This window comes from Sciurus carolinensis, chromosome 6 (genome assembly GCF_902686445.1).
Source record: "Sciurus carolinensis chromosome 6, mSciCar1.2, whole genome shotgun sequence".
Classification (NCBI taxonomy): Eukaryota; Metazoa; Chordata; class Mammalia; order Rodentia; family Sciuridae; genus Sciurus; species Sciurus carolinensis.
In genome coordinates this window covers 8145326-8157657 of record NC_062218.1, presented here as the reverse complement: position 1 = coordinate 8157657, position 12332 = coordinate 8145326, and positions in this window count along the sequence as shown.

Genomic DNA, 12332 nt, shown 5'->3' with positions numbered 1-12332 from the left:
GGTAAGAGAGAGTTCTGTGGGTGTAGTGACCGCAGGGAGCTGGTTATGGAGAACAGAGGCGAGGCCGGTAGACGGGGCTCTGGAGACACAGAGCAGGTGTCAGTGAGCTGGGAAGCAGTGTGAGGAGGCAGGGAGGCCTCGGGGCTGGGCACAAAGGGCCCAGGGCGGTGAGTTGAGGCTGGTGATGAAGAGCGGGGGCCAATGCATGGGCTCCTTCCAGATCCCTTATGCTCCATAATTCCCACCGGACTAGGCTGACATTTGCTCCATGAGACAATAATTCTAGGCCTCTGTTTTTTCATGGTAAAAGTCCCAGTTTTCATGAAAAACATTCTAGAGTTCATGGGACCAACAACGGGTTGGGCTGTGGGTTTCCAACTGAGCTCCCCTGGGCTGTATGTGGGTTTTCCAGAGTAACTTGGGGCAATTACAGGGGTCTGGCCGGGTGCTGAGATCTGTTCCCCACATCAATCTGAATATTGTCACCTTTATTAGTTTTATATGTAGGGCTTCTATCTACATTGCACTTTGAAAAAAATTTTCACTTAGCTGTTTGAAGATGTTGAAGCCGTGCATTCTGGGGAGGTGAGTTATGTACCCATCCTAACAGATTCTGTCTTCAGCTCCATCGCCAGGCCGCGTCTGCTCTCACGTGGCTCCAAGGTGTTTGAACTCACATCTCAGGCTGTGTCGAGCCCCTGGCTAGTTACAGACTGTGGAAATCAGCATAGATTTAATGAACTGATTTTGCTGCACCCTGGAGAGAAGACAAGTCTAATTCCGATCTTGCAGATGAAATGCTGGAAGTGGAAACTATGTAAAGGATCCTCTGTGTGATGTGGGGTGGGTCATTAGGACAGTGGGACCTGGAAGTCAGAGCCTCTGACACCAAGTCTGGAGTCCTCAGTCTAACGTGACCCGCTTTTGAGCAGCTTGCTTTTGAATTGCGGTCTGCTGCTTCTTCCTGGGAGGGCAGAGCCTCTGATTGCTAATTCTTGTAGCCAACAGAACTTAACACTAGACTCTTCTAAGGGTGATAGGACTTGAGCATTGGAATTCCTGCACCAGGAGCAAGTGGACTCTCAGAGAGTCAGGGTCTGTGTGCCTTGTCCGGTCTCCTTTGCATACCGTGTCCCTGCAGGTGTGTGTGTTGCCCATGTGGCTTCAGTGGCCACTGGTACCTGACGCAGGTCACTGCAGCCATCAGGTTGTAACTGGCAGAGTTTGCTGAGGACACAGCTATGTCCCATTAGGATGGGGGCTTAGGAGTAGGGGATGGACTGTGGCTGCTGTAACAAATTGCCACTAATTCAATAGTTAAAACAACACACGTTTACTCTGGGGAGCCAAATTGTGTGTCTCCAAGCTGAAATCAAGGTGTTAGCAGGGCCGGTTCCTCTGGAGGTGCCAGGTGGGATCTGTCCCTGTCCCTTCCAACTCCTGGCTGCCCATTCTTTGGCAGCGCCATTTCAAACTGCAGACGTGGTCCCATCGCTCTGTCCTCTTCTGTGATAGCATTTCCCCTCTTTTAAGGACACTCATTCTTGCAAAATTGGGCCCACCCGTAATCGCCCCATCTCGAGACCCTTAATCACATCTGCAGTGTCCTTCTGACCTAATACTAGCCATTCTTGAGCCTATCACACAGGCCATCTGCAGACTGGGCAGAGTTTGGATGAATCCAGCCTGAGACTTGACTGAGGCTGAAGTGACCCCACATCCTCCGAGAGGGAGGGAGATGAGGTTTCCAGGCATCTTCCATTCACAGATGGATGGCACTCTGGAGCTCTGACAATATGATAGGATTGTCCTAATTCTGGAAACCTTCATCCTCCAGAGCTGGGGCTTGGAGATGGGGGTGCAGCGTATCCCAGGGACCTGACTCTGACTGGAAAGAGCAGAGATACAGAGGTGCTGCATGCTCTCTGCTTGAGACCCTGGTCCTGAGCCCTGGACATGACCTGGGATGAAGAGGTGGAGACCTGGGCTGCTCTTCACCTTCCACACTGCTGACAGGCCCCTTGGCATCAATTTTCTCCTCTGTGACAGAAATGCAATGCAGAAATGCTCAGTGATTTTGTTTAACTTTTGTTGTTCATCCTTTAAAAAATATTGTTTATTTTGAACAATAATCCAGATATAGAGCCGATCATTTGGATAATTCAGAAATCTAAAGTCAGCTGGAATCCTGCTGCCCAGCCACCTATAACTCAAAGGCAATGCCTCCCCGTTTCCGAGGCAGGTAGCATGTGCACATACCTGGACTGTTCTGTAAGGACGAGGTACTTCTGCAGTAGTCATCCAGTGGCCATAAGGGACAAGCAAGTAGATTAGTAAGCAGGGTGACACACCTCCAAGCACACACTGCTTGGTGCTTCTTACACCTCCCTTTAAATCTCAGGTCTCTGTAGAAGTGGGGCCGTCCACATCCCTCCCGTGAAAGCCAGATACGGTGAACAGCACAGGCAAAGGAGCAGTCACGTCAACGTGGGTTTCTCCAGTAGTTTCTGGACTTTATGAAGAGACAACAGTCTTGAGATCCAAGGCTATCGATTTGTAAGAGTTGGACTTCTCGAAAGAGAAAACAGTTTATGAGATTCAATAACTTGTCTTTGATCATCAAAACCTAGTAAGTCTTGTGATAAGTTAATAGTGTTTATCCCATGAAGAATGGATTTGGAGAAAGATGGAAAAAGAGCCAGATGGCCTGTCACCCAACTGGATAAGGGTTCAGTGGTTGGTGGAGGTGCAGAGTAGGAGTGTTGGAGAGCACGGGAGCACAGAGCTCAGTGGTGGTGTGGTTTGAATCTTCAGTGACCCCCAAAGGCCCATGTATTAAGGCTTGATCCCCAGTCCAGAGCTATTGGGAGGGAGTGGAAACTCTAAGAGGTGAGGCCTAGCGGAAGGTCTCGGGTCATTGGGACCATAGCCTCAGAGAGGATCCTGGGACCCTGACCTTTCTCTTTCTCTCTTTTGATTCCTGGCCATGAGGTGAACAGTTTGCAACAAGGCCAAGTGGCCATAGATGAAACCCTCCAAAACGTTGAGGCCAACTAGTCTTTTTCTCTTTATTAACTGATTGATCTCAGGCATTTGTTACAGTAACAGAAAGTTGACCAGCACAGTGGTCTAGGGAGCAGGTCACTGGGTCAGGAGAACCATGCCTGGGAAGGATGGGAGGCAGTCCAGCTTAGTGTTTTCTTTTTTCTCTAAATTATTTTTATTTTATTCATTTATTTTATTTTATTTATTTTATTTTATTTTTTCATTTAAAATTTTTTCTCTATTTGTTCTAATTAGAATGAATTTATAAATTTTCATAAATCATATATAAATGGAGTATAAGTTCTCATTTTTCTGATTGTGCATGTTGTAGTATCACATTGGTCATGCAGTCATGTATGTATGTGAGGCAATAATGTCTGTTTCACTCCACTGTCCTTCTTACTCCCGTGCCCCTTCTCTTCACATCACTCCCCTGTACCTAATCTAAAGTAACTCTATTTTTCCCTAGCACCTCCCCATTGTGAATTATCATTCACATATCAGAGAAAACATTTGGCCTTTGGTTTTTAGGGATTGGCCTATTTTGCTTATCATGTTATTCTCCAACTCTATGCATTTACCAGTAAATGTCATAATTTCATTCTTCTTTAAAGCTGAGTAGTATTTCAGCTTTATATATATCACATTTCCTTTATCCATTCATCTGTTGAAGGGCACATAGGTTGGTTCCATAGTTCAGCTATTGTGAGTCGAGCTGCTATAAATACTAGTGTGGCTGTGTCACTATAGCATGCTGATTTTAAGTCCTTTGGGTATAAACCTAGGATTGGGATAACTGGGTCAAATACTGGGTCCATTCCAAGTTTTCTGAGGAATTTCCATACTGCTTTCCAGAGTGGTTGCACAAATTTGCATTCCCTCCAGCAATGTATAAGTGTAGCTTTCCCTCCCACATCCTCTCCAACATTTATTGTTGCTTGTATTCTTGATAATTGATTAGTTGACATGAGAGGATGGTCAACAGATGTACAAGAAATGTGAGTCCTGGAGCTGCCTACCATGGGGCTGACAAGAGAGTCTGTGTGGTAGTTCAGTTCACATTGTTCACAGCATTGTTCAGAGCATGTGTGGACTGAACTACTACACAGACTCTCTTATCAGCCATTGTAGGCAGCTCCAGGACCCATATTTTTTATACATCTGTTGACCATCCTCTGTTGTCACCTAATTGTGCATTGGGAGCCAGTCTTAATCATCAAGCATTAACTCAAAATGAGACATCTTTGAGCTGCTTCTGCCCTATACACCAGCACCATCTCTTCCCACTGGATGGAGGGGTCATAGCTTTGTTTCCAACCAGAGGAAGAAACATCTGAGTCACTGGGTGGGTGAATGGTGACCTCTAAGAAGTTATATGCATGTCCTAAGCCTGGGAAACTGGCAAATGTGGCCTTATTTGGAGAAAGAGTCTTTGAAGAGGTAAGAAAATTAAAGATCTCAAGATGATTTAATCTTGGTTATCTTAAATAAATGTCTTCAAGAGTGGGTCTTAAATAAATGTCCCTATATGAGACACATAGAGGAGAAGCCAACACAGAGGAGAAGGTGAGGTGGAGATGGGTGCAGAGATAACATCTTCAAGTCAAGTGTTCTAATGAATGCCAGGGCCACCAGACCCTGGAAGAGTCAAGAGAAAGATTCTTTCCCAGAGCCTTTAGAGGGAAATGACCTCACCACCTCATTAATTTTTAGATTCTGGCCTCCAGAGATAGGAGAGAATAAATTTCTGTTGTTTTAAGTCATCAAGTTTATGGTCGTTTGTTATGTCACTTCTGGAAAATGAATCCAGCAACCCATTCAAAATGGTGGATGGAAAAAAAAAAAGGTGGATGGGGGCGGGCCAAGATGGCGGCCTAGAGGGCGGCTGCATTTCACGTTGCTCCAGGACGCAAGATTCAAAAGAGGAGATAGTGAGAGACTTGGGACCAACTCAAAGCTGCCGGGTGAGTCTCTCCCGTTGGGGAGGTGTCCCGGATGGGGCGGGAGCCCCGGAACGCAGGGAATTTGTGAAGTGGAGTTGCTTGGCGAGACACCCCTCCCCCCACTGGAGCGGTAAACACGGACAACTGGGATCATCGTAGAGGAGGCGGCTCAGCACAGCGCTTGGACTCGGAGCAACCACTGGGGCTCCGGGCGGCTGCCTGAGGAGGAGCTGCGTGGCGAGTTGTGTGGACGCAGAACGACCGCTTCTGAACACGGGGGGGGGGGGGAGCTGCCCAGAGGAAGAGGAGAAGCCCGGTGGGTCACTTGGTCTAGGAGTGACTGCATCAGAGTCACAGGCGGTTGCCAGAGGAGGAGCTGTGTGGTGAGCTGTTTGAACTCAGAGTGAGCGCTCCTGAACACCGGGAGATTGCCCGGAGGAAGAGGAGGAGCACGGCGGGTTGCTTGACCTAGGAGTGACTGCATCAGAGCCACAGGCAGTTGCCAGAGGAGGAGGCGAGAGGTGAGTTGATTGGACTAAAAGCGACCGCTCCTGAACACCGGTGGCCTGCCTGGAGGAGGAGCGTGGTGGGTCACTTGGTGACTCCAGGTGGTGGCTCAGGGGAGGGGCTGCATAGCCAGGCGATTAGGTGCAGAGTAGGGTCCCAGGAGCTAGGTGGCTTCTTGCTGGAAGAGCCGCACAGAGACACGCCTAGGGGTGGAGCGAAGTTTCCAGGGCGGCGGGCAGATTCTCTGGGAGAGGCAGCCTAAGGAGACTCGCCTGCGAAGGGTGAGGCTCCCAGGCCCAGGACGTAGGTCCCGGCCCCTGCGATCGTTGCAGAGGAAGACAGCCCAGCCCAGGCGGTAGTTGTAGATGGAGGGGAACCTCTAGGAGGGCAACTGACCAGCAAGACGTCCCCACCGAGTGAGCCTTCCCCGCCGGGGGAGGTTTTCCCACAGGGACGGTAAAACCAGAGACACAGGCACAAACAGGCCTTGCCTCAGCCCGCAGTCTAGTTCCCCATTGGATGACCATTGGTCAACAAGTGGAGGCACCTCTGCCCACTAGCAGGGAATATACGCCACCTGAGGGTCACCACCCCTAGAGAGGCAGCTTCTTCGTGGAGCTGTGCATTATCAACCTCCTCCAAGACTTCAGACTACTGAAGGATAAGAGGGGATATACTAGCAATCTTCAGGGACATTATAAGTCGATAGAGGAAATCTGCAATATCTTAATGACCCACTGATTTCTGAACAATATGAGAAAACAATGGAAGAAAATGCCCCAAACAAATCTAGATGTTACATCAATAAAATCCAACGACAGCATGGCAGAAGAAATGACAGAAAGTGAGTTCAGAATGTACATAATTAAAATGATTAGGGAAGCAAACGATGAGATGAAAGAGCAAATGCAGGCATTGAACGATCGCACCAATCGACAGTTAACAGAGCAAATTCAGGAAGCAAAAGATCATTTCAATAAAGAGTTAGAGATATTGAAAAAAAACCAAACAGAAATCCTTGAAATGAAGGAAACAATAAACCAAATTAAGAACTCCATAGAAAGCATAACCAATAGGATAGAACAGCTGGAAGACAGAACTTCAGATATTGAAGACAAAATATTTAACCTCGAAAACAAAGTTGAACAAACAGAGAAGATGGTGAGAAATCATGAACAGAATCTCCAAGAACTATGGGATATCATGAAAAGGCCAAATGTGAGAATTATTGGGATTGAGGAAGGCTTAGAGAAACAAACCAAAGGAATGAACAATCTATTTGAAGAAATAATATCAGAAAATTTCCCAAATCTGAAGAATGAAATGGAAAATCAAGTCCAAGAGGCTTATAAGACTCCAAATACACAAAATTACAACAGACCCACACCAAGGCACATTATAATGAAAATACTGAACATACAAAATAAAGACAGAATTTTAAAGGCTGTGAGAGAAAAGAACCAAATTACATTCAGGGGGAAGCCAATACGGATATCAGCAGATTTTTCAATCCAGACCCTAAAAGCTAGAAGGGCCTGGAACAACATTTTTCAAGCTCTGAAAGAAAATGGATGCCAACCAAGAATCTTATACCCAGCAAAACTTACCTTCAAATTTGACGATGAAATAAAATCATTCCATGATAAACAAAAGCTAAAAGAATTTACAAAAAGAAAGCCAGCATTACACAACATTCTCAGCAAAATATTTCATGAGGAAGAAATAAAAAACAAAGAAGCAAATCAGCAAAGGGAGGAATTATCCTAAAGGAACTGTCAAATAAAGGAGGAACCAAAATGTGTCAAAAATTTTAAATATGAACCAAATGACCGGGAATACAAATCATATCTCAATAATAACCCTGAATGTTAATGGCCTGAATTCATCAATCAAAAGACATAGACTGGCAGATTGGATTAAAAAGAAAGATCCAACAATATGTTGCCTGCAAGAGACTCACCTCATAGAAAGAGATACCCATAGACTAAAGGTGAAAGGATGGGGAAAAACATACCATGCACATGGACTCAGCAAAAAAGCTGGAGTATTCATCCTCATTTCAGATAATGTGGACTTCAAGTCAATGTTAGTCAGAAGGGATAAAGAAGGACATTTCATACTGCTTAAGGGAAGCATAAATCAGCAAGATATAACAATCATAAACATCTATGCCCCAAACAGTGGCTCATCCATGTATTTTAAACAAATCCTTCTCAATTTTAGAAACCAAATAGACCATAACACAATAATACTGGGTGATTTTAACACGCCTCTTTCACCACTGGACAGATCTTCCAAACAAAAATTGAACAAAGAAACCATAGATCTCAATAACACAATCAATAATTTAGACTTAACAGACATTTATAGAATATACCATCCAACCAAGAGCGAATACACTTTCTTCTCAGCAGCACATGGATCCTTCTCTAAAATAGACCATATATTATGCCACAAAGCTAATGTCAGCAAATACAAGAAGATAGAGACACTACCTTGTATTCTATCAGATCATAATGGATTGAAGTTACAAATTAATGAAAGAGTAAAAAACAGAAACTACTCCAACACCTGGAGATTAAACAATATGCTACTATATGATGAATGGATAACAGAAGATATTAGGAAGGAAATTAAAAAATTCTTAGAGGTAAATGAGAACAAAGAAACATCATATCAAAATCTCTGGGACACTATGAAAGCAGTACTTAGAGGAAAATTTATTTCATGGAGCGCATTTAATAAAAGAAGTAAAACTCAAAAAATAAATGACCTAACACTACAGCTCAAAGCCCTAGAAAAAGAAGAATAGACCAACAACAAAAGTAGTAGAAGACAGGAAATAGTTATACTGAGAGCTGAAATCAACAAAATTGAATCGAAAGAAACAATACAAAAAATTGACAAAATAAATAGTTGGTTCTTCAAAAAAATAAACAAAATTGACAAACCTTTAGCCACACTAACAAAGAGAAGACGAGAGAAAACCCAAATCACTAAAATTTGGAATGAACAAGGAAATATCACAACAGACACGACTGAAATACAAAACATAATTAGAAGCTATTTTGAAAATCTATACTCCAACAAAATAGAAAATTTCGAAGACATCAACAGGTTTCTAGAGACATATGAATTTCCTAAACTGAACGAGGAGGACATACACAATTTAAATAGACCAATTTCAAGTAATGAAATAGAAGAAATCATCAAAAGCCTACCAACAAAGAAAAGTCCAGGACCAGATGGGTTCTCAGCCGAGTTCTACAAAACTTTTAAAGAAGAGCTCATTCCAATACTTCTCAAAGTATTCCAGAAAATAGAAGAGGAGGGAACTCTCCCAAACTCATTCCATGAAGCCAATATTACCCTGATACCTAAACCAGACAGAGACACATCAAGGAAAGAAAATTTCAGACCAATATCCTTAATGAACATCGACGCAAAAATTCTCAACAAAATTTTAGCAAATCGCATACAAAACATATTAAAAAGATAGTGCACCATGATCAAGTGGGTTTCATCCCAGGGATGCAAGGTTGGTTCAACATCAGGAAATCAATAAATGTAATTCACCATATCAATAGACTTAAAGTCAAGAATCACATGACTATTTTGATAGATGCAGAAAAAGTATTTGATAAAATACAGCACCCTTCATGCTCAAAACACTAGAAAAAAATAGGGATAGTGGGAACATTCCTTAACATTGTAAAGTCCATCTACGCTAAACCCATGGCTAATATCATTCTAAATGGTGAAAAACTGAAAGCATTCCCTCTAAAAACTGGAACAAGGCAGGGATACCCTCTTTCACCACTTCTATTCAATATCATCCTTGAAACTCTAGCCAGAGCAATTAGACAGACCAAAGAAATTAAAGGGATACGAATAGGAAAAGAAGAACTCAAACTATCCCTATTTGCTGATGATATGATTATATACTTAGAGGATCCAGGAAATTCCACCAGAAAACTTTTAGACCTCATAAGTGAATTCAGTAAAGTAGCGGGATATAAGATCAATGCACATAAATCTAAGGCCTTTTTATACATAAGCGATGAATCTTCAGAAAGAGAAATTAGGAAAACTACCCCGTTCACAATAGCTTTGAAAAAAATAAAATATTTGGGAATCAATCTCACAAAAGAGGTGAAAGACCTCTACAATGAGAACTACAGAACACTAAAGAAAGAAATTAAAGAAAACCTTAGAAGATGGAAAGATCTCCCATGTTCTTGGATAGGAAGAATTAATATTGTCAAAATGGCCATACTACCAAAAGTGCTATACAGATTCAATGCAATTCCAATTAAAATCCCAATGATGTACCTTACAGAAATAGAGCAAGAAATTATGAAATTCATCTGGAAGAATAAGAAACCCAGAATAGCTAAAGCAATCCTTGGCAGAAAGAGTGAAGCAGGGGGTATCGCAATACCAGATCTTCAACTCTACTACAAAGCAATAGTAACAAAAACGGCATGGTATTGGTACCAAAATAGAAAGGTGCATCAATGGTACAGAATAGAGGACACGGACACAAACCCAAATAAATACAATTTTCTCATACTAGACAAAGGGGCCAAAAATATGCAATGGAGAAAAGATAGCCTTTTCAACAAATGGTGCTGGGAGAATTGGAAATCCATATGCAACAGAATGAAACTAAACCCATATCTCTCACCATGCACAAAACTAAACTCAAAATGGATTAAGGATCTTGGAATCAGACCAGAGATCGTGCATCTTATAGAAGAAAAAGTAGGTACAGAGCTTCAACATGTCGGCTTAGGACCAGACTTCCTCAACAGGAAGTCTGTTTCCCATAGCACAAGAAATAAAAGCAAGAATTAATAACTGGGATAGATTCAAACTAAAAAGTTTTCTCTCAGCAAAGGAAACTATCAGCAATGCGAAGAAAGAGCCTATAGAGTGGGAGAAAATCTTTGCCAATCATACTTCAGATAGAGCACTAATCTCCAGAATCTATAAAGAACTCAAAAAACTCCACACCAAGAATGCAAATAATCCAATCGACAAATGGGCTAAGGAAATGAATAGACACTTCACAGAAAAAGATCTACAAGCAATCAACAAACATATGGAAAAATGTTCAACATCTCTAGTAATAAGAGAAATGCAAATCAAAACCACCCTAAGATTCCATCTCACCCCAATTAGAATGGCAATTATCAAGAATACAAGCAACAACAGGTGTTGGTGAGGATGTGGGGAGAAAGGTACACTCATACATTGCTGGTGGGGCTGCAAATTAGTGCAGCCACTCTGGAAAGCAATATGGAGACTCTTTATAAAACTTGGAATGGAACCACCATTTGACCCAGCTATCCCACTCCTTGGCCTATACCCAAAGGACTTAAAATCAGCATATTACAGAGATACAGCCACATCAATGTTCATAGCTGCTCAGTTCACAGTAGCCAGATTGTGGAACCAACCTAGATGTCCTTCAATCGATGAATGGATAAAGAAAATGTGGTATATATATACAATGGAATATTACTCAGCCATAAAGAATGATAAAATTATGGCATTTGCAGGCAAATGGATGAAACTGGAGAATATCATGCTAAGTGAGATAAGCCAATCTCAAAAAACCAAAGGAAGAATGATATCGCTAATAAGTGGATGATGACACATAATGGGGGGTGGGAGGGGTTAGTGTTGGGGTTGGAGTTGGGTTTAGGGAGGGGGGCAGGAATGGAGGAAGGAAGGACTGTATAGAGGGAGGGGAGGGGTGGGAGGGGTGGGGGGGGGAAGGGAAAAAATGGCAGAATGAATCAAACAACATTACCCTATGTAAATTTATGATTACACAAATGGTATGCCTTTACGTCATGTACAGACAGAGAAACAACATGTATCCCATTTGTTTACAATTAAAAAAAAACAAAAAAAAAGAAAAATGTTCCTTAGGAAGTACTTTCCAGTTTCTGAGCAATCAATTATTCCCTAACCTAAAAAAAAAAAAAAAAAAAAAAATGGTGGATGGTGTAGATGAAATTTCAGGCAGTGAAACTACTCTGTAGAATACTGTGATGGATGATACATGTTTGTTATGATTTGCAAGTGAGGTGTACCCCAAAAGTTGATGTATGAGACAATGCACAATCATTCATAAGTGAGATGCCTGGGATATGAGAGATGTAACCCAAGCAGTGCATTAATTCCCTGACAGGATTAACTGAATGCTAACTGAAGGCAGGAACGGGGTGGCTGGAGGAGGCGGGTCATTGGGGGTGTACCTTTGGGGTATATATTTGGTGATCTGAGTTAGTCTCTCTCTCTCTCTGCTTCCTGATCATTTGAGTCACTTCCCTCCGCCTCATGAGGCCATGATGTCCTACCTCACCTTGAGCCCCAAGGAATGGAATTACCTGTTGTGGACTGAGACCTTTGAAATTGTCTGCTCCAAATAAAGTTTTCCTCCTCTAAATTTGTTCTGGTCAGAACTTTTAGTCACAGCGGTAAAAAAGCTGACAAAGACAATGTCCTTACACCTATTCCAGTCCATAGTATGGACAACACTAAGAGTGAGCCCTAATGTAGGCTTTGGGCTGAGGGTGATAATGGTGTGTAAATGCTGGTTTATTGATGGTTCCAAAAGAACCTTTGGTATTCAGTGTAACAGTGGGGGAGCCTGTGTGTTTGTGAGAAATCTTTGCTCTTTCTGATCGTTTTTGCTGTTGTATGAGTCAATTTTTCATTACTGTGACCAAAATATCTGACAAGAACAACTTAGAAGAGGAAAGATTTCTTTTGGCTCATGGTTTCAGAGTATTCAGTCCATGGTTGACTGACTCCAAGGCAGAA